The following is a 23,294-nucleotide window of genomic DNA, read 5'->3' on the forward strand; positions in this document are numbered from 1 at the left end:
ATGCTACAAATTTTCATAGCAGTTTTCTGAAAAAGCAGAATAATAAATATTGACATATGGATCATGTGGTGCTGTAGCTTAGTTGGTTAAAGCGCCTGTCTCGTAAACAGGAGATCCTGAGTTCAACTCTCAGCTGTACCTTGTTTTCATCTTCTCAAGAATAAGCTTCCTATCTTAAAGCATGTGTTTTACCTGTGTGCAAACTCAAATTTGCCATTGTTCCAGCCCTACTCATAGTGCAATTGTGATATTAAGTATCTCATCTAAATGCTGAAAAGGAAGTAAGACTGCTTCAAGCTTGACAATTTAACCAATGGATTTTATTTTGAAATGCCTCCATTTTCCGCATCTGACCCTCTAAGCAGTCTTTCCAATATATCACATCTTTTTGTGATTTAGCCAAGTTGGTCAAAGAGCCTGTTTAGTAAACAGAAAATCTTGATTTCGAATGTCAGCAGTGCTTTCCTTTCTTCATGTCAGTTTGGGGCTGTTAGCCGAAAAAGAGGACTTTCACTTTTGTTTGACATCAAACATGTCTTTCCCAAAGCCCTAATAAAGTGCTATTGAGAGAAAAAAACTTTCTGCTTTTGAAATGCTCTAAAAGGAATTAGATGAAATAAGTTTCTTTAGAGAATATAGGATGGCTTCAAGCATTACAAATTAAAACCAGTGGAATTTGAGTGAAAAAAAAAAATTGTTTTTGAAATGCTCTAAAAGGAATTAGATGAAATAACTTTCTTTAGCGAATATAGGATGGCTTCAATCATTACAAATTAAAACCAGTGGAATTACACATTAGATGCTACAAATTTTCATAGAAGTTTTCTGAAAAAGCAGAATAATAAATATTCACATTTGTATCATGTGGTGCTGTGGCTTAGTTGGTTAAAGCGCCTGTCTCGTAAACAGGAGATCCTGAGTTAAACTCTCAGCAGTACCTTGTTTTCATCTTCTCAAGAATAAGCTTCCTATCTTAAAGCAGGTGTTTTACCTGAGTGCAAACTCAAATTTGCCATTGTTCCAGCCCTACTGATAGTGCAATTGTGAGACTAAGTATCTCATCTAAATGCTGAAAAGGAAGTAAGACTGCTTCAAGCTTGACAATTTAACCAATGGATTTTATTTTGAAATGCCTCCATTTTCCGCATCTGACTCTCTAAGCAGTCTTTCCAATATATCACATCTTTTTGTGATATAGCCAAGTTGGTCAAAGAGCCTGTTTAGTAAACAGAAAATCTTGATTTCGAATGTCAGCAGTGCTTTCCCTTCTTCATGTCAGTTTGGGGCTGTTAGCCAAAAAAGAGTACTTTCACTTTCGTTTGACATCAAACATGTCTTTCCCAAAGCCCTAGTAAAGTGCAATTGAGAGAAAAAAAATTTCTGCTTTTGAAATGCTCTAAAAGGAATTAGATGAAATAAGTTTCTTTAGAGAATATAGGATGGCTTCAATCATTACAAATTAAAACAAGTGGAATTTAAGCAAAAAAATTTTGCTTTTGAAATGCTCTAAAAGGAATTAGATGAAATAACTTTCTTTAGAGAATATAGGATGGGCTCAAGCATTACAAATTAAAACCAGTGGAATTACACATTAGATGCTACAAATTTTCATAGCAGTTTTCTGAAAAAGCAGAATAATAAATATTCACATATGGATCATGTGGTTCTGTGGCGAAATTGGTTAAAGTGCCTGACTCGTAAACACGAGATCCTGAGTTCAACTCTCAGCAGTACCTTGTTTTCATCTTCTCAAGAATAAGCTTCCTATCTTAAAGCAGGTGTTTTACCTGTGTGCAAACTCAAATTTGCCATTGTTCCAGCCCTACTGATAGTGCAATTGTGAGATTAAGTATCTCATCTAAATGCTGAAAAGGAAGTAATATTGCTTCAAACTTGACAACTTAACCAATGGATTTTATTTTGAAATGCCTCCACTTTCCGCATCTGACTCTCTAAGCAGTCTTTCCAATATATCACATCTTTTTGTGATGTAGCCAAGTTGGTCAAAGAGCCTGTTTAGTAAACAGAAAATCTTGATTTCGAATGTCAGCAGTGCTTTCCTTTCTTCATGTCAGTTTGGGCTGTTAGCCGAAAAAGAGGACTTTCACTTTTGTTTGACATCAAACATGTCTTTCCCAAAGCCCTAATAAAGTGCAATTGAGAGAAAAAAACTTTCTGCTTTTGAAATGCTCTAAAAGGAATTAGATGAAATAAGTTTCTTTAGAGAATATAGGATGGCTTCAATCATTACAAATTAAAACCAGTGGAATTACACATTAGATGCTACAAATTTGCATAGCAGTTTTCTGAAAAAGCAGAATAATAAATATTCACATTTGGATCATGTGGTGCTGTGGCTTAGTTGGTTAAAGCGCCTGTCTCGTAAACAGGAGATCCTGAGTTTAACTCTCAGCAGTACCTTGTTTTCATCTTCTCAAGAATAAGCTTCCTGTCTTAAAGCAGGTGTTTTACCTGAGTGCAAACTCAAATTTGCCATTGTTCCAGCCCTACTGATAGTTCAATTGTGAGATTAAGTATCTCATCTAAATGCTGAAAAGGAATTAAGACTGCTTCAAGCTTGACAATTTAACCAATGGATTTTATTTTGAAATGCCTCCACTTTCCGCATCTGACTCTCTAAGCAGTCTTTCCAATATATCACATCTTTTTGTGATTTAGCCAAGTTGGTCAAAGAGCCTGTTTAGTAAACAGAAAATCTTGATTTCGAATGTCAGCAGTGCTTTCCTTTCTTCATGTCAGTTTGGGGCTGTTAGTCGAAAAAGAGGACTTTCACTTTTGTTTGACATCAAACATGTCTTTCCCAAATCCCTAATAAAGTGCAATAGAGAGAAAAAAACTTTCTGCTTTTGAAATGCTCTAAAAGTAATTAGATGAAATAAGTTTCTTTAGAGAATATAGGATGGCTTCAAGCATTACAAATTAAAACCAGTGGAATTTGAGTGAAAAAAAAAATTTGCTTTTGAAATGCTCTAAAAGGAATTAGATGAAATAACTTTCTTTAGAGAATATAGGATGGGCTCAAGCATTACAAATTAAAACCAGTGGAATTACACATTAGACGCTACAAATTTTCATAGCAGTTTTCTGAAAAAGCAGAATAATAAATATTCACATTTGGATCATGTGGTGCTGTGGATTAGTTGGTTAAAGCGCCTGTCTCATAAACAGGAGATCTTGAGTTCAACTCTCAGCAGTACCTTGTTTTCATCTTATCAAGAATAAGCTTCCTATCTTAAATCAGGTGTTTTACCTGTGTGCAAACTCAAATTTGCCATTGTTCCAGCCCTACTGATAGTGCAATTGTGAGATTAAGTATGTCATCTAAATGCTGAAAAGGAAGTAAGATTGCTTCAAACTTGACAACTTAACCAATGGATTTTATTTTGAAATGCCTCCACTTTCCGCATCTGACTCTCTAAGCAGTCTTTCCAATATATCACATCTTTTTGTGATGTAGCCAAGTTGGTCAAAGAGCCTGTTTAGTAAACAGAAAATCTTGATTTCGAATGTCAGCAGTGCTTTCCTTTCTTCATGTCAGTTTGGGCTGTTAGCCGAAAAAGAGGACTTTCACTTTTGTTTGACATCAAACATGTCTTTCCCAAAGCCCTAATAAAGTGCAATTGAGAGAAAAAAACTTTCTGCTTTTGAAATGCTCTAAAAGGAATTAGATGAAATAAGTTTCTTTAGAGAATATAGGATGGCTTCAATCATTACAAATTAAAACCAGTGGAATTACACATTAGATGCTACAAATTTGCATAGCAGTTTTCTGAAAAAGCAGAATAATAAATATTCACATTTGGATCATGTGGTGCTGTGGCTTAGTTGGTTAAAGCGCCTGTCTCGTAAACAGGAGATCCTGAGTTCAACTCTCAGCAGTACCTTTTTTTCATCTTCTCAAGAATAAGCTTCCTGTCTTAAAGCAGGTGTTTTACCTGAGTGCAAACTCAAATTTGCCATTGTTCCAGCCCTACTGATAGTTCAATTGTGAGATTAAGTATCTCATCTAAATGCTGAAAAGGAAGTAAGACTGCTTCAAGCTTGACAATTTAACCAATGGATTTTATTTTGAAATGCCTCCACTTTCCGCATCTGACTCTCTAAGCAGTCTTTCCAATATATCACATCTTTTTGTGATTTAGCCAAGTTGGTCAAAGAGCCTGTTTAGTAAACAGAAAATCTTGATTTCGAATGTCAGCAGTGCTTTCCTTTCTTCATGTCAGTTTGGGGCTGTTAGTCGAAAAAGAGGACTTTCACTTTTGTTTGACATCAAACATGTCTTTCCCAAATCCCTAATAAAGTGCAATTGAGAGAAAAAAACTTTCTGCTTTTGAAATGCTCTAAAAGGAATTAGATGAAATAAGTTTCTTTAGAGAATATAGGATGGCTTCAATCATTACAAATTAAAACCAGTGGAATTACACATTAGATGCTACAAATTTGCATAGCAGTTTTCTGAAAAAGCAGAATAATAAATATTCACATTTGGATCATGTGGTGCTGTGGCTTAGTTGGTTAAAGCGCCTGTCTCGTAAACAGGAGATCCTGAGTTCAACTCTCAGCAGTACCTTGTTTTCATCTTCTCAAGAATAAGCTTCCTGTCTTAAAGCAGGTGTTTTACCTGAGTGCAAACTCAAATTTGCCATTGTTCCATCCCTACTCATAGTTCAATTGTGAGATTAAGTATCTCATCTAAATGCTGAAAAGGAAGTAAGACTGCTTCAAGCTTGACAATTTAACCAATGGATTTTATTTTGAAATGCCTCCACTTTCCGCATCTGACTCTCTAAGCAGTCTTTCCAATATATCACATCTTTTTGTGATTTAGCCAAGTTGGTCAAAGAGCCTGTTTAGTAAACAGAAAATCTTGATTTCGAATGTCAGCAGTGCTTTCCTTTCTTCATGTCAGTTTGGGGCTGTTAGTCGAAAAAGAGGACTTTCACTTTTGTTTGACATCAAACATGTCTTTCCCAAATCCCTAATAAAGTGCAATTGAGAGAAAAAAACTTTCTGCTTTTGAAATGCTCTAAAAGGAATTAGATGAAATAAGTTTCTTTAGAGAATATAGGATGGCTTCAAGCATTACAAATTAAAACCAGTGGAATTTGAGTGAAAAAAAAAATTTGCTTTTGAAATGCTCTAAAAGGAATTAGATGAAATAACTTTCTTTAGAGAATATAGGATGGGCTCAAGCATTACAAATTAAACCAGTGGAATTACACATTAGACGCTACAAATTTTCATAGCAGTTTTCTGAAAAAGCAGAATAATAAATATTCACATTTGGATCATGTGGTGCTGTGGATTAGTTGGTTAAAGTGCCTGTCTCATAAACCGGATATCTTGAGTTCAACTCTCAGCAGTACCTTGTTTTCATCTTATCAAGAATAAGCTTCCTATCTTAAATCAGGTGTTTTACCTGTGTGCAAACTCAAATTTGCCATTGTTCCAGCCCTACTGATAGTGCAATTGTGAGATTAAGTATCTCATCTAAATGCTGAAAAGGAAGTAAGATTGCTTCAAACTTGACAACTTAACCAATGGATTTTATTTTGAAATGCCTCCACTTTCCGCATCTGACTCTCTAAGCAGTCTTTCCAATATATCACATCTTTTTGTGATGTAGCCAAGTTGGTCAAAGAGCCTGTTTAGTAAACAGAAAATCTTGATTTCGAATGTCAGCAGTGCTTTCCTTTCTTCATGTCAGTTTGGGCTGTTAGCCGAAAAAGAGGACTTTCACTTTTGTTTGACATCAAACATGTCTTTCCCAAAGCCCTAATAAAGTGCAATTGAGAGAAAAAAACTTTCTGCTTTTGAAATGCTCTAAAAGGAATTAGATGAAATAAGTTTCTTTAGAGAATATAGGATGGCTTCAATCATTACAAATTAAAACCAGTGGAATTACACATTGGATGCTACAAATTTTCATAGCAGTTTTCTGAAAAAGCAGAATAATAAATATTCACATTTTGATCATGTGGTGCTGTGGCTTAGTTGGTTAAAGCGCCTGTCTCGTAAACAGGAGATCCTGAGTTCAACTCTCAGCAGTACCTTGTTTTCATCTTCTCAAGAATAAGCTTCCTGTCTTAAAGCAGGTGTTTTACCTGAGTGCAAACTCAAATTTGCCATTGTTCCAGCCCTACTGATAGTGCAATTGTGAGATTAAGTATCTCATCTAAATGCTGAAAAGGAATTAAGACTGCTTCAAGCTTGACAATTTAACCAATGGATTTTATTTTGAAATGCCTCCACATTCCGCATCTGACTCTCTAAGCAGTCTTTCCAATATATCACATCTTTTTGTGATTTAGCCAAGTTGGTCAAAGAGCCTGTTTAGTAAACAGAAAATCTTGATTTCGAATGTCAGCAGTGCTTTCCTTTCTTCATGTCAGTTTGGGGCTGTTAGTCGAAAAAGAGGACTTTCACTTTTGTTTGACATCAAACATGTCTTTCCCAAATCCCTAATAAAGTGCAATTGAGAGAAAAAAACTTTCTGCTTTTGAAATGCTCTAAAAGGAATTAGATGAAATAAGTTTCTTTAGAGAATATAGGATGGCTTCAAGCATTACAAATTAAAACCAGTGGAATTTGAGTGAAAAAAAAAATTTGCTTTTGAAATGCTCTAAAAGGAATTAGATGAAATAACTTTCTTTAGAGAATATAGGATGGGCTCAAGCATTACAAATTAAAACCAGTGGAATTACACATTAGACGCTACAAATTTTCATAGCAGTTTTCTGAAAAAGCAGAATAATAAATATTCACATTTGGATCATGTGGTGCTGTGGATTAGTTGGTTAAAGCGCCTGTCTCATAAACAGGAGATCTTGAGTTCAACTCTCAGCAGTACCTTGTTTTCATCTTATCAAGAATAAGCTTCCTATCTTAAATCACGTGTTTTACCTGTGTGCAAACTCAAATTTGCCATTGTTCCAGCCCTACTGATAGTGCAATTGTGAGATTAAGTATCTCATCTAAATGCTGAAAAGGAAGGAAGTAAGATTGCTTCAAACTTGACAACTTAACCAATGGATTTTATTTTGAAATCCCTCCACTTTCCGCATCTGACTCTCTAAGCAGTCTTTCCAATATATCACATCTTTTTGTGATGTAGCCAAGTTGGTCAAAGAGCCTGTTTAGTAAACAGAAAATCTTGATTTTGAATGTCAGCAGTGCTTTCCTTTCTTCATGTCAGTTTGGGCTGTTAGCCGAAAAAGAGGACTTTCACTTTTGTTTGACATCAAACATGTCTTTCCCAAAGCCCTAATAAAGTGCAATTGAGAGAAAAAAACTTTCTGCTTTTGAAATGCTCTAAAAGGAATTAGATGAAATAAGTTTCTTTAGAGAATATAGGATGGCTTCAATCATTACAAATTAAAACCAGTGGAATTACACATTAGATGCTACAAATTTGCATAGCAGTTTTCTGAAAAAGCAGAATAATAAATATTCACATTTGGATCATGTGGTGCTGTGGCTTAGTTGGTTAAAGCGCCTGTCTCGTAAACAGGAGATCCTGAGTTCAACTCTCAGCAGTACCTTGTTTTCATCTTCTCAAGAATAAGCTTCCTGTCTTAAAGCAGGTGTTTTACCTGAGTGCAAACTCAAATTTGCCATTGTTCCAGCCCTACTGATAGTTCAATTGTGAGATTAAGTATCTCATCTAAATGCTGAAAAGGAAGTAAGACTGCTTCAAGCTTGACAATTTAACCAATGGATTTTATTTTGAAATGCCTCCACTTTCCGCATCTGACTCTCTAAGCAGTCTTTCCAATATATCACATCTTTTTGTGATTTAGCCAAGTTGGTCAAAGAGCCTGTTTAGTAAACAGAAAATCTTGATTTCGAATGTCAGCAGTGCTTTCCTTTCTTCATGTCAGTTTGGGGCTGTTAGTCGAAAAAGAGGACTTTCACTTTTGTTTGACATCAAACATGTCTTTCCCAAATCCCTAATAAAGTGCAATTGAGAGAAAAAAACTTTCTGCTTTTGAAATGCTCTAAAAGGAATTAGATGAAATAAGTTTCTTTAGAGAATATAGGATGGCTTCAAGCATTACAAATTAAAACCAGTGGAATTTGAGTGAAAAAAAAAATTTGCTTTTGAAATGCTCTAAAAGGAATTAGATGAAATAACTTTCTTTAGAGAATATAGGATGGGCTCAAGCATTACAAATTAAACCAGTGGAATTACACATTAGACGCTACAAATTTTCATAGCAGTTTTCTGAAAAAGCAGAATAATAAATATTCACATTTGGATCATGTGGTGCTGTGGATTAGTTGGTTAAAGCGCCTGTCTCATAAACCGGATATCTTGAGTTCAACTCTCAGCAGTACCTTGTTTTCATCTTATCAAGAATAAGCTTCCTATCTTAAATCAGGTGTTTTACCTGTGTGCAAACTCAAATTTGCCATTGTTCCAGCCCTACTGATAGTGCAATTGTGAGATTAAGTATCTCATCTAAATGCTGAAAAGGAAGTAAGATTGCTTCAAACTTGACAACTTAACCAATGGATTTTATTTTGAAATGCCTCCACTTTCCGCATCTGACTCTCTAAGCAGTCTTTCCAATATATCACATCTTTTTGTGATGTAGCCAAGTTGGTCAAAGAGCCTGTTTAGTAAACAGAAAATCTTGATTTCGAATGTCAGCAGTGCTTTCCTTTCTTCATGTCAGTTTGGGCTGTTAGCCGAAAAAGAGGACTTTCACTTTTGTTTGACATCAAACATGTCTTTCCCAAAGCCCTAATAAAGTGCAATTGAGAGAAAAAAACTTTCTGCTTTTGAAATGCTCTAAAAGGAATTAGATGAAATAAGTTTCTTTAGAGAATATAGGATGGCTTCAATCATTACAAATTAAAACCAGTGGAATTACACATTAGATGCTACAAATTTTCATAGCAGTTTTCTGAAAAAGCAGAATAATAAATATTCACATTTTGATCATGTGGTGCTGTGGCTTAGTTGGTTGAAGCGCCTGTCTCGTAAACATGAGATCCTGAGTTCAACTCTCAGCAGTACCTTGTTTTCATCTTCTCAAGAATAAGCTTCCTGTCTTAAAGCAGGTGTTTTACCTGAGTGCAAACTCAAATTTGCCATTGTTCCAGCCCTACTGATAGTGCAATTGTGAGATTAAGTATCTCATCTAAATGCTGAAAAGGAATTAAGACTGCTTCAAGCTTGACAATTTAACCAATGGATTTTATTTTGAAATGCCTCCACATTCCGCATCTGACTCTCTAAGCAGTCTTTCCAATATATCACATCTTTTTGTGATTTAGCCAAGTTGGTCAAAGAGCCTGTTTAGTAAACAGAAAATCTTGATTTCGAATGTCAGCAGTGCTTTCCTTTCTTCATGTCAGTTTGGGGCTGTTAGTCGAAAAAGAGGACTTTCACTTTTGTTTGACATCAAACATGTCTTTCCCAAATCCCTAATAAAGTGCAATTGAGAGAAAAAAACTTTCTGCTTTTGAAATGCTCTAAAAGGAATTAGATGAAATAAGTTTCTTTAGAGAATATAGGATGGCTTCAAGCATTACAAATTAAAACCAGTGGAATTTGAGTGAAAAAAAAATTTGCTTTTGAAATGCTCTAAAAGGAATTAGATGAAATAACTTTCTTTAGAGAATATAGGATGGGCTCTAGCATTACAAATTAAAACCAGTGGAATTACACATTAGATGCTACAAATTTTCATAGCAGTTTTCTGAAAAAGCAGAATAATAAATATTCACATTTGGATCATGTGGTGCTGTGGCTTAGTTGGTTAAAGCGCCTGTCTCGTAAACAGGAGATCCTTAGTTCAACTCTCAGCAGTACCTTGTTTTCATCTTATCAAGAATAAGCTTCCTATCTTAAATCAGGTGTTTTACCTGTGTGCAAACTCAAATTTGCCATTGTTCCAGCCCTACTGATAGTGCAATTGTGAGATTAAGTATCTCATCTAAATGCTGAAAAGGAAGTAAGACTGCTTCAAACTTGACAACTTAACCAATGGATTTTATTTTGAAATGCCTCCACTTTCCGCATCTGACTCTCTAAGCAGTCTTTCCAATATATCACATCTTTTTGTGATGTAGCCAAGTTGGTCAAAGAGCCTGTTTAGTAAACAGAAAATCTTGATTTCGAATGTCAGCAGTGCTTTCCTTTCTTCATGTCAGTTTGGGCTGTTAGCCGAAAAAGAGGACTTTCACTTTTGTTTGACATCAAACATGTCTTTCCCAAATCCCTAATAAAGTGCAATTGAGAGAAAAAAACTTTCTGCTTTTGAAATGCTCTAAAAGGAATTAGATGAAATAAGTTTCTTTAGAGAATATAGGATGGCTTCAATCATTACAAATTAAAACCAGTGGAATTACACATTAGATGCTACAAATTTTCATAGCAGTTTTCTGAAAAAGCAGAATAATAAATATTCACATTTGGATCATGTGGTGCTGTGGCTTAGTTGGTTAAAGTGCCTGTCTCGTAAACAGGAGATCCTGAGTTCAACTCTCAGCAGTACCTTGTTTTCATCTTCTCAAGAATAAGCTTCCTGTCTTAAAGCAGGTGTTTTACCTGAGTGCAAACTCAAATTTGCCATTGTTCCAGCCCTACTCATAGTGCAATTGTGAGATAAAGTATCTCATCTAAATGCTGAAAAGGAATTAAGACTGCTTCAAGCTTGACAATTTAACCAATGGATTTTATTTTGAAATGCCTCCACATTCCGCATCTGACTCTCTAAGCAGTCTTTCCAATATATCACATCTTTTTGTGATTTAGCCAAGTTGGTCAAAGAGCCTGTTTAGTAAACAGAAAATCTTGATTTCGAATGTCAGCAGTGCTTTCCTTTCTTCATGTCAGTTTGGGGCTGTTAGTCGAAAAAGAGGACTTTCACTTTTGTTTGACATCAAACATGTCTTTCCCAAATCCCTAATAAAGTGCAATTGAGAGAAAAAAACTTTCTGCTTTTGAAATGCTCTAAAAGGAATTAGATGAAATAAGTTTCTTTAGAGAATATAGGATGGCTTCAAGCATTACAAATTAAAACCAGTGGAATTTGAGTGAAAAAAAAAATTTGCTTTTGAAATGCTCTAAAAGGAATTAGATGAAATAACTTTCTTTAGAGAATATAGGATGGGCTCAAGCATTACAAATTAAAACCAGTGGAATTACACATTAGATGCTACAAATTTTCATAGCAGTTTTCTGAAAAAGCAGAATAATAAATATTCACATTTGGATCATGTGGTGCTGTGGCTTAGTTGGTTAAAGCGCCTGTCTCGTAAACAGGAGATCCTGAGTTAAACTCTCAGCAGTACCTTGTTTTCATCTTCTCAGGAATAAGCTTCCTATCTTAAAGCAGGTATTTTGCCTGAGTGCAAACTCAAATTTGCCATTGTTCCAGCCCTACTGATAGTGCAATTGTGAGATTAAGCATCTCATCTAAATGCTGAAAAGGAATTAAGACTGCTTCAAGCTTGACAATTTAACCAATGGATTTTATTTTGAAATGCCTCCACATTCCGCATCTGACTCTCTAAGCAGTCTTTCCAATATATCACATCTTTTTGTGATTTAGCCAAGTTGGTCAAAGAGCCTGTTTAGTAAACAGAAAATCTTGATTTCGAATGTCAGCAGTGCTTTCCTTTCTTCATGTCAGTTTGGGGCTGTTAGTCGAAAAAGAGGACTTTCACTTTTGTTTGACATCAAACATGTCTTTCCCAAATCCCTAATAAAGTGCAATTGAGAGAAAAAAACTTTCTGCTTTTGAAATGCTCTAAAAGGAATTAGATGAAATAAGTTTCTTTAGAGAATATAGGATGGCTTCAAGCATTACAAATTAAAACCAGTGGAATTTGAGTGAAAAAAAAAATTTGCTTTTGAAATGCTCTAAAAGGAATTAGATGAAATAACTTTCTTTAGAGAATATAGGATGGGCTCAAGCATTACAAATTAAAACCAGTGGAATTACACATTAGACGCTACAAATTTTCATAGCAGTTTTCTGAAAAAGCAGAATAATAAATATTCACATTTGGATCATGTGGTGCTGTGGATTAGTTGGTTAAAGCGCCTGTCTCATAAACAGGAGATCTTGAGTTCAACTCTCAGCAGTACCTTGTTTTCATCTTATCAAGAATAAGCTTCCTATCTTAAATCACGTGTTTTACCTGTGTGCAAACTCAAATTTGCCATTGTTCCAGCCCTACTGATAGTGCAATTGTGAGATTAAGTATCTCATCTAAATGCTGAAAAGGAAGGAAGTAAGATTGCTTCAAACTTGACAACTTAACCAATGGATTTTATTTTGAAATCCCTCCACTTTCCGCATCTGACTCTCTAAGCAGTCTTTCCAATATATCACATCTTTTTGTGATGTAGCCAAGTTGGTCAAAGAGCCTGTTTAGTAAACAGAAAATCTTGATTTTGAATGTCAGCAGTGCTTTCCTTTCTTCATGTCAGTTTGGGCTGTTAGCCAAAAAAGAGGACTTTCACTTTTGTTTGACATCAAACATGTCTTTCCCAAAGCCCTAATAAAGTGCAATTGAGAGAAAAAAACTTTCTGCTTTTGAAATGCTCTAAAAGGAATTAGATGAAATAAGTTTCTTTAGAGAATATAGGATGGCTTCAATCATTACAAATTAAAACCAGTGGAATTACACATTAGATGCTACAAATTTTCATAGCAGTTTTCTGAAAAAGCAGAATAATAAATATTCACATTTGGATCATGTGGTGCTGTGGCTTAGTTGGTTAAAGCGCCTGTCTTGTAAACAGGAGATCCTGAGTTCAACTCTCAGCAGTACCTTGTTTTCATCTTCTCAAGAATAAGCTTCCTGTCTTAAAGCAGGTGTTTTACCTGAGTGCAAACTCAAATTTGCCATTGTTCCAGCCCTACTGATAGTGCAATTGTGAGATTAAGTATCTCATCTAAATGCTGAAAAGGAATTAAGACTGCTTCAAGCTTGACAATTTAACCAATGGATTTTATTTTGAAATGCCTCCACATTCCGCATCTGACTCTCTAAGCAGTCTTTCCAATATATCACATCTTTTTGTGATTTAGCCAAGTTGGTCAAAGAGCCTGTTTAGTAAACAGAAAATCTTGATTTCGAATGTCAGCAGTGCTTTCCTTTCTTCATGTCAGTTTGGGGCTGTTAGTCGAAAAAGAGGACTTTCACTTTTGTTTGACATCAAACATGTCTTTCCCAAATCCCTAATAAAGTGCAATTGAGAGAAAAAACTTTCTGCTTTTGAAATGCTCTAAAAGGAATTAGATGAAATAAGTTTCTTTAGAGAATATAGGATGGCTTCAAGCATTACAAATTAAAACCAGTGGAATTTGAGTGAAAAAAAAATTTGCTTTTGAAATGCTCTAAAAGGAATTAGATGAAATAACTTTCTTTAGAGAATATAGGATGGGCTCTAGCATTACAAATTAAAACCAGTGGAATTACACATTAGATGCTACAAATTTTCATAGCAGTTTTCTGAAAAAGCAGAATAATAAATATTCACATTTGGATCATGTGGTGCTGTGGCTTAGTTGGTTAAAGCGCCTGTCTCGTAAACAGGAGATCCTTAGTTCAACTCTCAGCAGTACCTTGTTTTCATCTTATCAAGAATAAGCTTCCTATCTTAAATCAGGTGTTTTACCTGTGTGCAAACTCAAATTTGCCATTGTTCCAGCCCTACTGATAGTGCAATTGTGAGATTAAGTATCTCATCTAAATGCTGAAAAGGAAGTAAGACTGCTTCAAACTTGACAACTTAACCAATGGATTTTATTTTGAAATGCCTCCACTTTCCGCATCTGACTCTCTAAGCAGTCTTTCCAATATATCACATCTTTTTGTGATGTAGCCAAGTTGGTCAAAGAGCCTGTTTAGTAAACAGAAAATCTTGATTTCGAATGTCAGCAGTGCTTTCCTTTCTTCATGTCAGTTTGGGCTGTTAGCCGAAAAAGAGGACTTTCACTTTTGTTTGACATCAAACATGTCTTTCCCAAATCCCTAATAAAGTGCAATTGAGAGAAAAAAACTTTCTGCTTTTGAAATGCTCTAAAAGGAATTAGATGAAATAAGTTTCTTTAGAGAATATAGGATGGCTTCAATCATTACAAATTAAAACCAGTGGAATTACACATTAGATGCTACAAATTTTCATAGCAGTTTTCTGAAAAAGCAGAATAATAAATATTCACATTTGGATCATGTGGTGCTGTGGCTTAGTTGGTTAAAGTGCCTGTCTCGTAAACAGGAGATCCTGAGTTCAACTCTCAGCAGTACCTTGTTTTCATCTTCTCAAGAATAAGCTTCCTGTCTTAAAGCAGGTGTTTTACCTGAGTGCAAACTCAAATTTGCCATTGTTCCAGCCCTACTCATAGTGCAATTGTGAGATAAAGTATCTCATCTAAATGCTGAAAAGGAATTAAGACTGCTTCAAGCTTGACAATTTAACCAATGGATTTTATTTTGAAATGCCTCCACATTCCGCATCTGACTCTCTAAGCAGTCTTTCCAATATATCACATCTTTTTGTGATTTAGCCAAGTTGGTCAAAGAGCCTGTTTAGTAAACAGAAAATCTTGATTTCGAATGTCAGCAGTGCTTTCCTTTCTTCATGTCAGTTTGGGGCTGTTAGTCGAAAAAGAGGACTTTCACTTTTGTTTGACATCAAACATGTCTTTCCCAAATCCCTAATAAAGTGCAATTGAGAGAAAAAAACTTTCTGCTTTTGAAATGCTCTAAAAGGAATTAGATGAAATAAGTTTCTTTAGAGAATATAGGATGGCTTCAAGCATTACAAATTAAAACCAGTGGAATTTGAGTGAAAAAAAAAATTTGCTTTTGAAATGCTCTAAAAGGAATTAGATGAAATAACTTTCTTTAGAGAATATAGGATGGGCTCAAGCATTACAAATTAAAACCAGTGGAATTACACATTAGATGCTACAAATTTTCATAGCAGTTTTCTGAAAAAGCAGAATAATAAATATTCACAAATGGATCATGTGGTGCTGTGGCTTAGTTGGTTAAAGCGCCTGTTTTGTAAACAGGAGATCCTGAGTTCTACTCTCAGCAGTACCTTGTTTTCATCTTCTCAAGAATAAGCTTCCTATCTTAAAGCAGGTGTTTTACCTGTGTGCAAACTCAAATTTGCCATTGTTCCAGCCCTACTCATAGTGCAATTGTGAGACTAAGTATCTCATCTAAATGATGAAAAGGAAGTAAGACTGCTTCAAGCTTGACAGTTTAACCAATGGATTTTATTTTGAAATGCCTCCATTTTCCGCATCTGACTCTCTAAGCAGTCTTTCCAATATATCGCATCTTTTTGTGATTTAGCCAAGTTGGTCAAAGAGCCTGTTTAGTAAACAGAAAATCTGAATGTCGAAAATCGAATGTCAGCAGTGCTTTCCTTTCTTCATGTCAGTTTGGGGCTGTTAGCCGAAAAAGAGGACTTTCACTTTTGTTTGACATCAAACATGTCTTTCCCAGAGCCCTAATAAAGTGCAATTGAGAGAAAAAAACTTTCTGCTTTTGAAATGCTCTAAAAGGAATTAGATGAAATAAGTTTCTTTAGAGAATATAGGATGGCTTCAATCATTACAAATTAAAACCAGTGGAATTTAAGTAAAAAAAAATTTGCTTTTGAAATGCTCTAAAAGGAATTAGATGAAATAACTTTCTTTAGAGAATATAGGATGGGCTCAAGCATTACAAATTAAAACCAGTGGAATTACACATTAGATGCTACAAATTTTCACCAAGTTGGTCAAAGAGCCTGTTTAGTAAACAGAAAATCTTGATTTTGAATGTCAGCAGTGCTTTCCTTTCATCATGTCAGTTTGGGTCTGTTAGCCGAAAAAGAGGACTTTCATTCTTGTTTGACATCAAACATGTCTTTCCCAAAGCCCTAATAAAGTGCAATTGAGAGAAAAAAACTTTCTGCTTTTGAAATGCTCTAAAACGAATTAGATGAAATAAGTTTCTTTAGAGAATATAGGATGGCTTCAAGCATTACAAATTAAAACCAGTGGAATTTGAGTGAAAAAAAAAATTTGCTTTTGAAATGCTCTAAAAGGAATTAGATGAAATAACTTTCTTTAGAGAATATAGGAAGGGCTCAAGCATTGCAAACTAAAACCAGTGGAATTACACGTTAGATGCTACAAATTTTCATAGCAGTTTTCTGAAAAAGCAAAATAATAAATATTCACATATGGATCATGTTGTCCTGTGGCTTAGTTGGTTAAAGCGCCTGTCTCGTAATCAGGCGGTCCTGGGTTCAACTCTCAGCAGTACCTTTTTTCATCTTCTCAAGAATAAGCTTCCTATCTTAAATCAGGTGCTTTACCTGTGCGCAAACTCAAATTTGCAATTGTTCCAGCCCTACTCATAGTGCAATTGTGAGATTAAGTATCTCACAATCTCACAATCTAAATGCTGAAAAGGAAGTAAGACTGCTTCAAGCTTGACAATTTAACCAATGGATTTTATTTTGAAATGCCTCCACTTTCCGCATCTGACTCTCTAAGCAGTCTTTCCAATATATCACATCTTTTTGTGAATAAACCAAGTTGGTCAAAGAGCCTGTTTAGTAAACAGAAAATCTTGATTTCGAATGTCAGCAGTGCTTTCCTTTCATCATGTCAGTTTGGGGCTGTTAGCCGAAAAAGAGGACTTTCATTCTTGTTTGACATCAAACATGTCTTTCCCAAAGCCCTAATAAAGTGCAATTGAGAGAAAAAAACTTTCTGCTTTTGAAATGCTCTAAAAGGAATTAGATGAAATAAGTTTCTTTAGAGAATATAGGATGGCTTCAAGCATTACAAATTAAAACCAGTGGAATTTGAGTGAAAAAAAAATTTGCTTTTGAAATTCTCTAAAAGGAATTAGATGAAATAACTTTCTTTAGAGAATATAGGATGGGCTCAAGAATTACAAACTAAAACCAGTGGAATTACACATTAGATGCTACAAATTTTCATAGCAGTTTTCTGAAAAAGCAGAATAATAAATATTGACATATGGATCATGTGGTGCTGTAGCTTAGTTGGTTAAAGCACCTGTCTCGTAAACAGGAGATCCTGAGTTCAACTCTCAGCAGTACCTTGTTTTCATCTTCTCAAGAATAAGCTTCCTATCTTAAAGCATGTGTTTTACCTGTGTGCAAACTCAAATTTGCCATTGTTGCAGCCCTACTCATAGTGCAATTGTGAGATTAACTATCTCATCTAAATGCTGAAAAGGAAGTAAGACTGCTTCAAGCTTGACAATTTAACCAATGGATTTTATTTTGAAATGCCTCCACTTTCCGCATCTGACTCTCTAAGCAGTCTTTCGAATATATCACATCTTTTTGTGATTTAGCCAAGTTGGTCAAAGAGCCTGTTTAGTAAATAGAAAATCTTGATTTCAAATGTCAGCAGTGCTTTCCTTTCTTCATGTCAGTTTGGGGCTGTTAGCCGAAAAAGAGGACTTTCACTTTTGTTTGACATCAAACATTTCTTTCCCAAAGCCCTAATAAAGTGCTATTGAGAGAAAAAAACTTTCTGCTTTTGAAATGCTCTAAAAGGAATTAGATGAAATAAGTTTCTTTAGAGAATATAGGATGGCTTCAAGCATTACAAATTAAAACCAGTGGAATTTGAGTGAAAAAAAAAATTTGCTTTTGAAATGCTCTAAAAGGAATTAGATGAAATAACTTTCTTTAGAGAATATAGGATGGCTTCAATCATTACATATTAAAACCAGTGGAATTACACATTAGATGCTACAAATTTTCATAGCAGTTTTCTGAAAAAGCAGAATAATAAATATTCACATTTGGATCATGTGGTGCTGTGGATTAGTTGGTTAAAGCGCCTGTCTCATAAACAGGAGATCCTGAGTTCAACTCTCAGCAGTACCTTGTTTTCATATTCTCAAGAATAAGCTTCCTATCTTAAATCATGTGTTTTACCTGTGTGCAAACTCAAATTTGCCATTGTTCCAGCCCTACTGATAGTGCAATTGTGAGATTAAGAATCTCATCTAAATGCTGAAAAGGAAGTAAGACTGCTTCAAGCTTGACAATTTAACCAATGGATTTTATTTTGAAATGCCTCCATTTTCTGCATCTGACTCTCTAAGCAGTCTTTCCAATATATCACATCTTTTTGTGATTTAGCCAAGTTGGTCAAAGAGCCTGTTTAGTAAACAGAAAATCTTGATTTCGAATGTCAGCAGTGCTTTCCTTTCTTCATGTCAGTTTGGGGCTGTTAGCCAAAAAAGAGGACTTTCACTTTTGTTTGACATCAAACATGTCTTTCCCAAAGCCCTAATAAAGTGCTATTGAGAGAAAAAAACTTTCTGCTTTTGAAATGCTCTAAAAGGAATTAGATGAAATAAGTTTCTTTAGAGAATATAGGATGGCTTCAAGCATTACAAATTAAAACCAGTGGAATTTGAGTGAAAAAAAAAATTGTTTTTGAAATGCTCTAAAAGGAATTAGATGAAATAACTTTCTTTAGAGAATATAGGATGGCTTCAATCATTACAAATTAAAACCAGTGGAATTACACATTAGATGCTACAAATTTTCATAGCAGTTTTCTGAAAAAGCAGAATAATAAATATTCACATTTGGATCATGTGGTGCTGTGGCTTAGTTGGTTAAAGCGCCTGTCTCGTAAACAGGAGATCCTGAGTTAAACTCTCAGCAGTACCTTGTTTTCATCTTCTCAAGAATAAGCTTCCTATCTTAAAGCAGGTGTTTTACCTGATTGCAAACTCAAATTTGCCATTGTTCCAGCTCTACTGATAGTGCAATTGTGAGATTAAGTATCTCATCTAAATGCTGAAAAGGAAGTAAGACTGCTTCAAGCTTGACAATTTAACCAATGGATTTTATTTTGAAATGCCTCCATTTTCCGCATCTGACTCTCTAAGCAGTCTTTCCAATATATCACATCTTTTTGTGATTTAGCCAAGTTGGTCAAAGAGCCTGTTTAGTAAACAGAAAATCTTGATTTCGAATGTCAGCAGTGCTTTCCTTTCTTCATGTCAGTTTGGGGCTGTTAGCCGAAAAAGAGTACTTTCACTTTCGTTTGACATCAAACATGTCTTTCCCAAAGCCCTAATAAAGTGCAATTGAGAGAAAAAAAATTTCTGCTTTTGAAATGCTCTAAAAGGAATTAGATGAAATAAGTTTCTTTAGAGAATATAGGATGGCTTCAATCATTACAAATTAAAACCAGTGGAATTTGAGTGAAAAAAAAAATTGTTTTTGAAATGCTCTAAAAGGAATTAGATGAAATAACTTTCTTTAGAGAATATAGGATGGCTTCAATCATTACAAATTAAAACCAGTGGAATTACACATTAGATGCTACAAATTTTCATAGCAGTTTTCTGAAAAAGCAGAATAATAAATATTCACATTTGGATCATGTGGTGCTGTGGCTTCGTTGGTTAAAGCGCCTGTCTCGTAAACAGGAGATCCTGAGTTAAACTCTCAGCAGTACCTTGTTTTCATCTTCTCAAGAATAAGCTTCCTATCTTAAAGCAGGTGTTTTACCTGATTGCAAACTCAAATTTGCCATTGTTCCAGCTCTACTGATAGTGCAATTGTGAGATTAAGTATCTCATCTAAATGCTGAAAAGGAAGTAAGACTGCTTCAAGCTTGACAATTTAACCAATGGATTTTATTTTGAAATGCCTCCATTTTCCGCATCTGACTCTCTAAGCAGTCTTTCCAATATATCACATCTTTTTGTGATTTAGCCAAGTTGGTCAAAGAGCCTGTTTAGTAAACAGAAAATCTTGATTTCGAATGTCAGCAGTGCTTTCCTTTCTTCATGTCAGTTTGGGGCTGTTAGCCGAAAAAGAGTACTTTCACTTTCGTTTGACATCAAACATGTCTTTCCCAAAGCCCTAATAAAGTGCAATTGAGAGAAAAAAAATTTCTGCTTTTGAAATGCTCTAAAAGGAATTAGATGAAATAAGTTTCTTTAGAGAATATAGGATGGCTTCAATCATTACAAATTAAAACAAGTGGAATTTAAGTAAAAAAATTTTGCTTTTGAAATGCTCTAAAAGGAATTAGATGAAATAACTTTCTTTAGAGAATATAGGATGGGCTCAAGCATTACAAATTAAAACCAGTGGAATTACACATTAGATGCTACAAATTTTCATAGCAGTTTTCTGAAAAAGCAGAATAATAAATATTGACATATGGATCATGTGGTGCTGTAGCTTAGTTGGTTAAAGCGCCTGTCTTGTAAACAGGAGATCCTGAGTTCAACTCTCAGCAGTACCTTGTTTTCATCTTCTCAAGAATAAGCTTCCTATCTTAAAGCATGTGTTTTACCTGTGTGCAAACTCAAATTTGCCATTGTTCCAGCCCTACTCATAGTGCAATTGTGAGATTAAGTATCTCATCTAAATGCTGAAAAGGAAGTAAGACTGCTTCAAACTTGACAATTTAACCAATGGATTTTGTTTTGAAATGCCTCCACTTTCCGCATCTGACTCTCTAAGCAGTCTTTCCAATATATCACATCTTTTTGTGATTTAGCCAAGTTGGTCAAAGAGCCTGTTTAGTAAATAGAAAATCTTGATTTCAAATGTCAGCAGTGCTTTCCTTTCTTCATGTCAGTTTGGGGCTGTTAGCCAAAAAAGAGGACTTTCACTTTTGTTTGACATCAAACATGTCTTTCCCAAAGCCCTAATAAAGTGCTATTGAGAGAAAAAAACTTTCTGCTTTTGAAATGCTCTAAAAGGAATTAGATGAAATAAGTTTCTTTAGAGAATATAGGATGGCTTCAATCATTACAAATTAAAACAAGTGGAATTTAAGTAAAAAAATTTTGCTTTTGAAATGCTCTAAAAGGAATTAGATGAAATAACTTTCTTTAGAGAATATAGGATGGGCTCAAGCATTACAAATTAAAACCAGTGGAATTACACATTAGATGCTACAAATTTTCATAGTAGTTTTCTGAAAAAGCAGAATAATAAATATTGACATATGGATCATGTGGTGCTGTAGCTTAGTTGGTTAAAGCGCCTGTCTCGTAAACAGATCCTGAGTTCAACTCTCAGCTGTACCTTGTTTTCATCTTCTCAAGAATAAGCTTCCTATCTTAAAGCATGTGTTTTACCTGTGTGCAAACTCAAATTTGCCATTGTTCCAGCCCTACTCATAGTGCAATTGTGATATTAAGTATCTCATCTAAATGCTGAAAAGGAAGTAAGACTGCTTCAAGCTTGACAATTTAACCAATGGATTTTATTTTGAAATGCCTCCACTTTCCGCATCTGACTCTCTAAGCAGTCTTTCCAATATATCACATCTTTTTGTGATTTAGCCAAGTTGGTCAAAGAGCCTGTTTAGTAAATAGAAAATCTTGATTTCAAATGTCAGCAGTGCTTTCCTTTCTTCATGTCAGTTTGGGGCTGTTAGCCGAAAAAGAGGACTTTCACTTTTGTTTGACATCAAACATGTCTTTCCCAAAGCCCTAATAAAGTGCTATTGAGAGAAAAAAACTTTCTGCTTTTGAAATGCTCTAAAAGGAATTAGATGAAATAAGTTTCTTTAGAGAATATAGGATGGCTTCAAGCATTACAAATTAAAACCAGTGGAATTTGAGTGAAAAAAAAAATTTGCTTTTGAAATGCTCTAAAAGGAATTAGATGAAATAACTTTCTTTAGAGAATATAGGATGGGCTCAAGCATTACAAATTAAAACCAGTGGAATTACACATTAGATGCTACAAATTTTCATAGCAGTTTTCTGAAAAAGCAGAATAATAAATATTGACATATGGATCATGTGGTGCTGTAGCTTAGTTGGTTAAAGCGCCTGTCTCGTAAACAGGAGATCCTGAGTTCAACTCTCAGCAGTACCTTGTTTTCATCTTCTCAAGAATAAGCTTCCTGTCTTAAAGCATGTGTTTTACCTGTGTGCAAACTCAAATTTGCCATTGTTCCAGCCCTGCTCATAGTGCAATTGTGATATTAAGTATCTCGTAAATGCTGAAAATGAAGTAAGACTGCTTCAAGCTTGACAATTTAACCAATGGATTTTATTTTGAAATGCCTCCATTTTCCGCATCTGACCCTCTAAGCAGTCTTTCCAATATATCACATCTTTTTGTGATTTAGCCAAGTTGGTCAAAGAGCCTGTTTAGTAAACAGAAAATCTTGATTTCGAATGTCAGCAGTGCTTTCCTTTCTTCATGTCAGTTTGGGGCTGTTAGCCGAAAAAGAGGACTTTCACTTTTGTTTGACATCAAACATGTCTTTCCCAAAGCCCTAATAAAGTGCTATTGAGAGAAAAAAACTTTCTGCTTTTGAAATGCTCTAAAAGGAATTAGATGAAATAAGTTTCTTTAGAGAATATAGGATGGCTTCAAGCATTACAAATTAAAACCAGTGGAATTTGAGTGAGAAAAAAAAAAATTGTTTTTGAAATGCTCTAAAAGGAATTAGATGAAATAACTTTCTTTAGAGAATATAGGATGGCTTCAATCATTACAAATTAAAACCAGTGGAATTACACATTAGATGCTACAAATTTTCATAGCAGTTTTCTGAAAAAGCAGAATAATAAATATTGACATATGGATCATGTGGTGCTGTAGCTTAGTTGGTTAAAGCGCCTGTCTCGTAAACAGGAGATCCTGAGTTCAACTCTCAGCAGTACCTTGTTTTCATCTTCTCAAGAATAAGCTTCCTATCTTAAAGCATGTGTTTTACCTGTGTGCAAACTCAAATTTGACATTGTTCCAGCCCTACTCATAGTGCAATTGTGAGATTAAGTATCTCATATGAATGCTGAAAAGGAAGTAAGACTGCTTCAAGCTTGACAATTTAACCAATGGATTTTATTTTGAAATGCCTCCATTTTCCGCATCTGACTCTCTAAGCATTCTTTCCAATATATCACATCTTTTTGTGATTTAGCCAAGTTGGTCAAAGAGCCTGTTTAGTAAACAGAAAATCTTGATTTCGAATGTCAGCAGTGCTTTCCTTTCTTCATGTCAGTTTGGGCTGTTAGCCGAAAAAGAGGACTTTCACTTTTGTTTGACATCAAACATGTCTTTCCCAAAGCCCTAAAAAAGTGCAATTGAGAGAAAAAAACTTTCTGCTTTTGAAATGCTCTAAAAGGAAGTAGATGAAATAACTTTCTTTAGAGAATATAGGATGGGCTCAAGCATTACAAATTAAAACCAGTGGAATTACACATTAGATGCTACAAATTTTCATAGCAGTTTTCTGAAAAAGCAGAATAAT

At 34.9% G+C, this 23,294-nt stretch overlaps 21 non-coding genes across 21 annotated transcripts; all 21 read left to right on the forward strand.

The window, feature by feature from the left end:
* The first annotated feature begins 67 nt into the window (after positions 1-67).
* On the forward strand, positions 68-141 carry TRNAT-CGU (transfer RNA threonine (anticodon CGU)). The gene has a single exon. It is a non-coding gene; the product is annotated as a tRNA-Thr (tRNA).
* A 725-nt stretch (positions 142-866) lies between these two features.
* Positions 867-940, forward strand: TRNAT-CGU (transfer RNA threonine (anticodon CGU)). The gene has a single exon. It is a non-coding gene; the product is annotated as a tRNA-Thr (tRNA).
* A 1,407-nt stretch (positions 941-2,347) lies between these two features.
* On the forward strand, positions 2,348-2,421 carry TRNAT-CGU (transfer RNA threonine (anticodon CGU)). The gene has a single exon. It is a non-coding gene; the product is annotated as a tRNA-Thr (tRNA).
* A 1,410-nt stretch (positions 2,422-3,831) lies between these two features.
* Positions 3,832-3,905, forward strand: TRNAT-CGU (transfer RNA threonine (anticodon CGU)). The gene has a single exon. It is a non-coding gene; the product is annotated as a tRNA-Thr (tRNA).
* A 612-nt stretch (positions 3,906-4,517) lies between these two features.
* Positions 4,518-4,591, forward strand: TRNAT-CGU (transfer RNA threonine (anticodon CGU)). Its single transcript has one exon. It is a non-coding gene; the product is annotated as a tRNA-Thr (tRNA).
* A 1,409-nt stretch (positions 4,592-6,000) lies between these two features.
* TRNAT-CGU (transfer RNA threonine (anticodon CGU)) lies at positions 6,001-6,074 on the forward strand. The gene has a single exon. It is a non-coding gene; the product is annotated as a tRNA-Thr (tRNA).
* Positions 6,075-7,488: 1,414 nt separating this feature from the next.
* TRNAT-CGU (transfer RNA threonine (anticodon CGU)) lies at positions 7,489-7,562 on the forward strand. The gene has a single exon. It is a non-coding gene; the product is annotated as a tRNA-Thr (tRNA).
* A 1,409-nt stretch (positions 7,563-8,971) lies between these two features.
* On the forward strand, positions 8,972-9,045 carry TRNAT-CGU (transfer RNA threonine (anticodon CGU)). Its single transcript has one exon. It is a non-coding gene; the product is annotated as a tRNA-Thr (tRNA).
* Positions 9,046-9,769: 724 nt separating this feature from the next.
* On the forward strand, positions 9,770-9,843 carry TRNAT-CGU (transfer RNA threonine (anticodon CGU)). The gene has a single exon. It is a non-coding gene; the product is annotated as a tRNA-Thr (tRNA).
* Positions 9,844-10,454: 611 nt separating this feature from the next.
* TRNAT-CGU (transfer RNA threonine (anticodon CGU)) lies at positions 10,455-10,528 on the forward strand. The gene has a single exon. It is a non-coding gene; the product is annotated as a tRNA-Thr (tRNA).
* A 725-nt stretch (positions 10,529-11,253) lies between these two features.
* Positions 11,254-11,327, forward strand: TRNAT-CGU (transfer RNA threonine (anticodon CGU)). The gene has a single exon. It is a non-coding gene; the product is annotated as a tRNA-Thr (tRNA).
* Positions 11,328-12,741: 1,414 nt separating this feature from the next.
* Positions 12,742-12,815, forward strand: TRNAT-UGU (transfer RNA threonine (anticodon UGU)). Its single transcript has one exon. It is a non-coding gene; the product is annotated as a tRNA-Thr (tRNA).
* A 723-nt stretch (positions 12,816-13,538) lies between these two features.
* TRNAT-CGU (transfer RNA threonine (anticodon CGU)) lies at positions 13,539-13,612 on the forward strand. Its single transcript has one exon. It is a non-coding gene; the product is annotated as a tRNA-Thr (tRNA).
* A 611-nt stretch (positions 13,613-14,223) lies between these two features.
* On the forward strand, positions 14,224-14,297 carry TRNAT-CGU (transfer RNA threonine (anticodon CGU)). Its single transcript has one exon. It is a non-coding gene; the product is annotated as a tRNA-Thr (tRNA).
* A 2,753-nt stretch (positions 14,298-17,050) lies between these two features.
* TRNAT-CGU (transfer RNA threonine (anticodon CGU)) lies at positions 17,051-17,124 on the forward strand. The gene has a single exon. It is a non-coding gene; the product is annotated as a tRNA-Thr (tRNA).
* A 1,523-nt stretch (positions 17,125-18,647) lies between these two features.
* On the forward strand, positions 18,648-18,721 carry TRNAT-CGU (transfer RNA threonine (anticodon CGU)). The gene has a single exon. It is a non-coding gene; the product is annotated as a tRNA-Thr (tRNA).
* Positions 18,722-19,445: 724 nt separating this feature from the next.
* On the forward strand, positions 19,446-19,519 carry TRNAT-CGU (transfer RNA threonine (anticodon CGU)). Its single transcript has one exon. It is a non-coding gene; the product is annotated as a tRNA-Thr (tRNA).
* Positions 19,520-20,241: 722 nt separating this feature from the next.
* TRNAT-UGU (transfer RNA threonine (anticodon UGU)) lies at positions 20,242-20,315 on the forward strand. The gene has a single exon. It is a non-coding gene; the product is annotated as a tRNA-Thr (tRNA).
* A 722-nt stretch (positions 20,316-21,037) lies between these two features.
* TRNAT-CGU (transfer RNA threonine (anticodon CGU)) lies at positions 21,038-21,108 on the forward strand. Its single transcript has one exon. It is a non-coding gene; the product is annotated as a tRNA-Thr (tRNA).
* A 725-nt stretch (positions 21,109-21,833) lies between these two features.
* Positions 21,834-21,907, forward strand: TRNAT-CGU (transfer RNA threonine (anticodon CGU)). The gene has a single exon. It is a non-coding gene; the product is annotated as a tRNA-Thr (tRNA).
* Positions 21,908-22,632: 725 nt separating this feature from the next.
* On the forward strand, positions 22,633-22,706 carry TRNAT-CGU (transfer RNA threonine (anticodon CGU)). The gene has a single exon. It is a non-coding gene; the product is annotated as a tRNA-Thr (tRNA).
* The last annotated feature ends 588 nt before the right edge of the window (positions 22,707-23,294 follow it).

This window comes from Dendrobates tinctorius, unplaced genomic scaffold (assembly GCF_039654945.1).
Source record: "Dendrobates tinctorius isolate UK_male_01 unplaced genomic scaffold, ASM3965494v1 ptg000254l, whole genome shotgun sequence".
Classification (NCBI taxonomy): domain Eukaryota; kingdom Metazoa; phylum Chordata; class Amphibia; order Anura; family Dendrobatidae; genus Dendrobates; species Dendrobates tinctorius.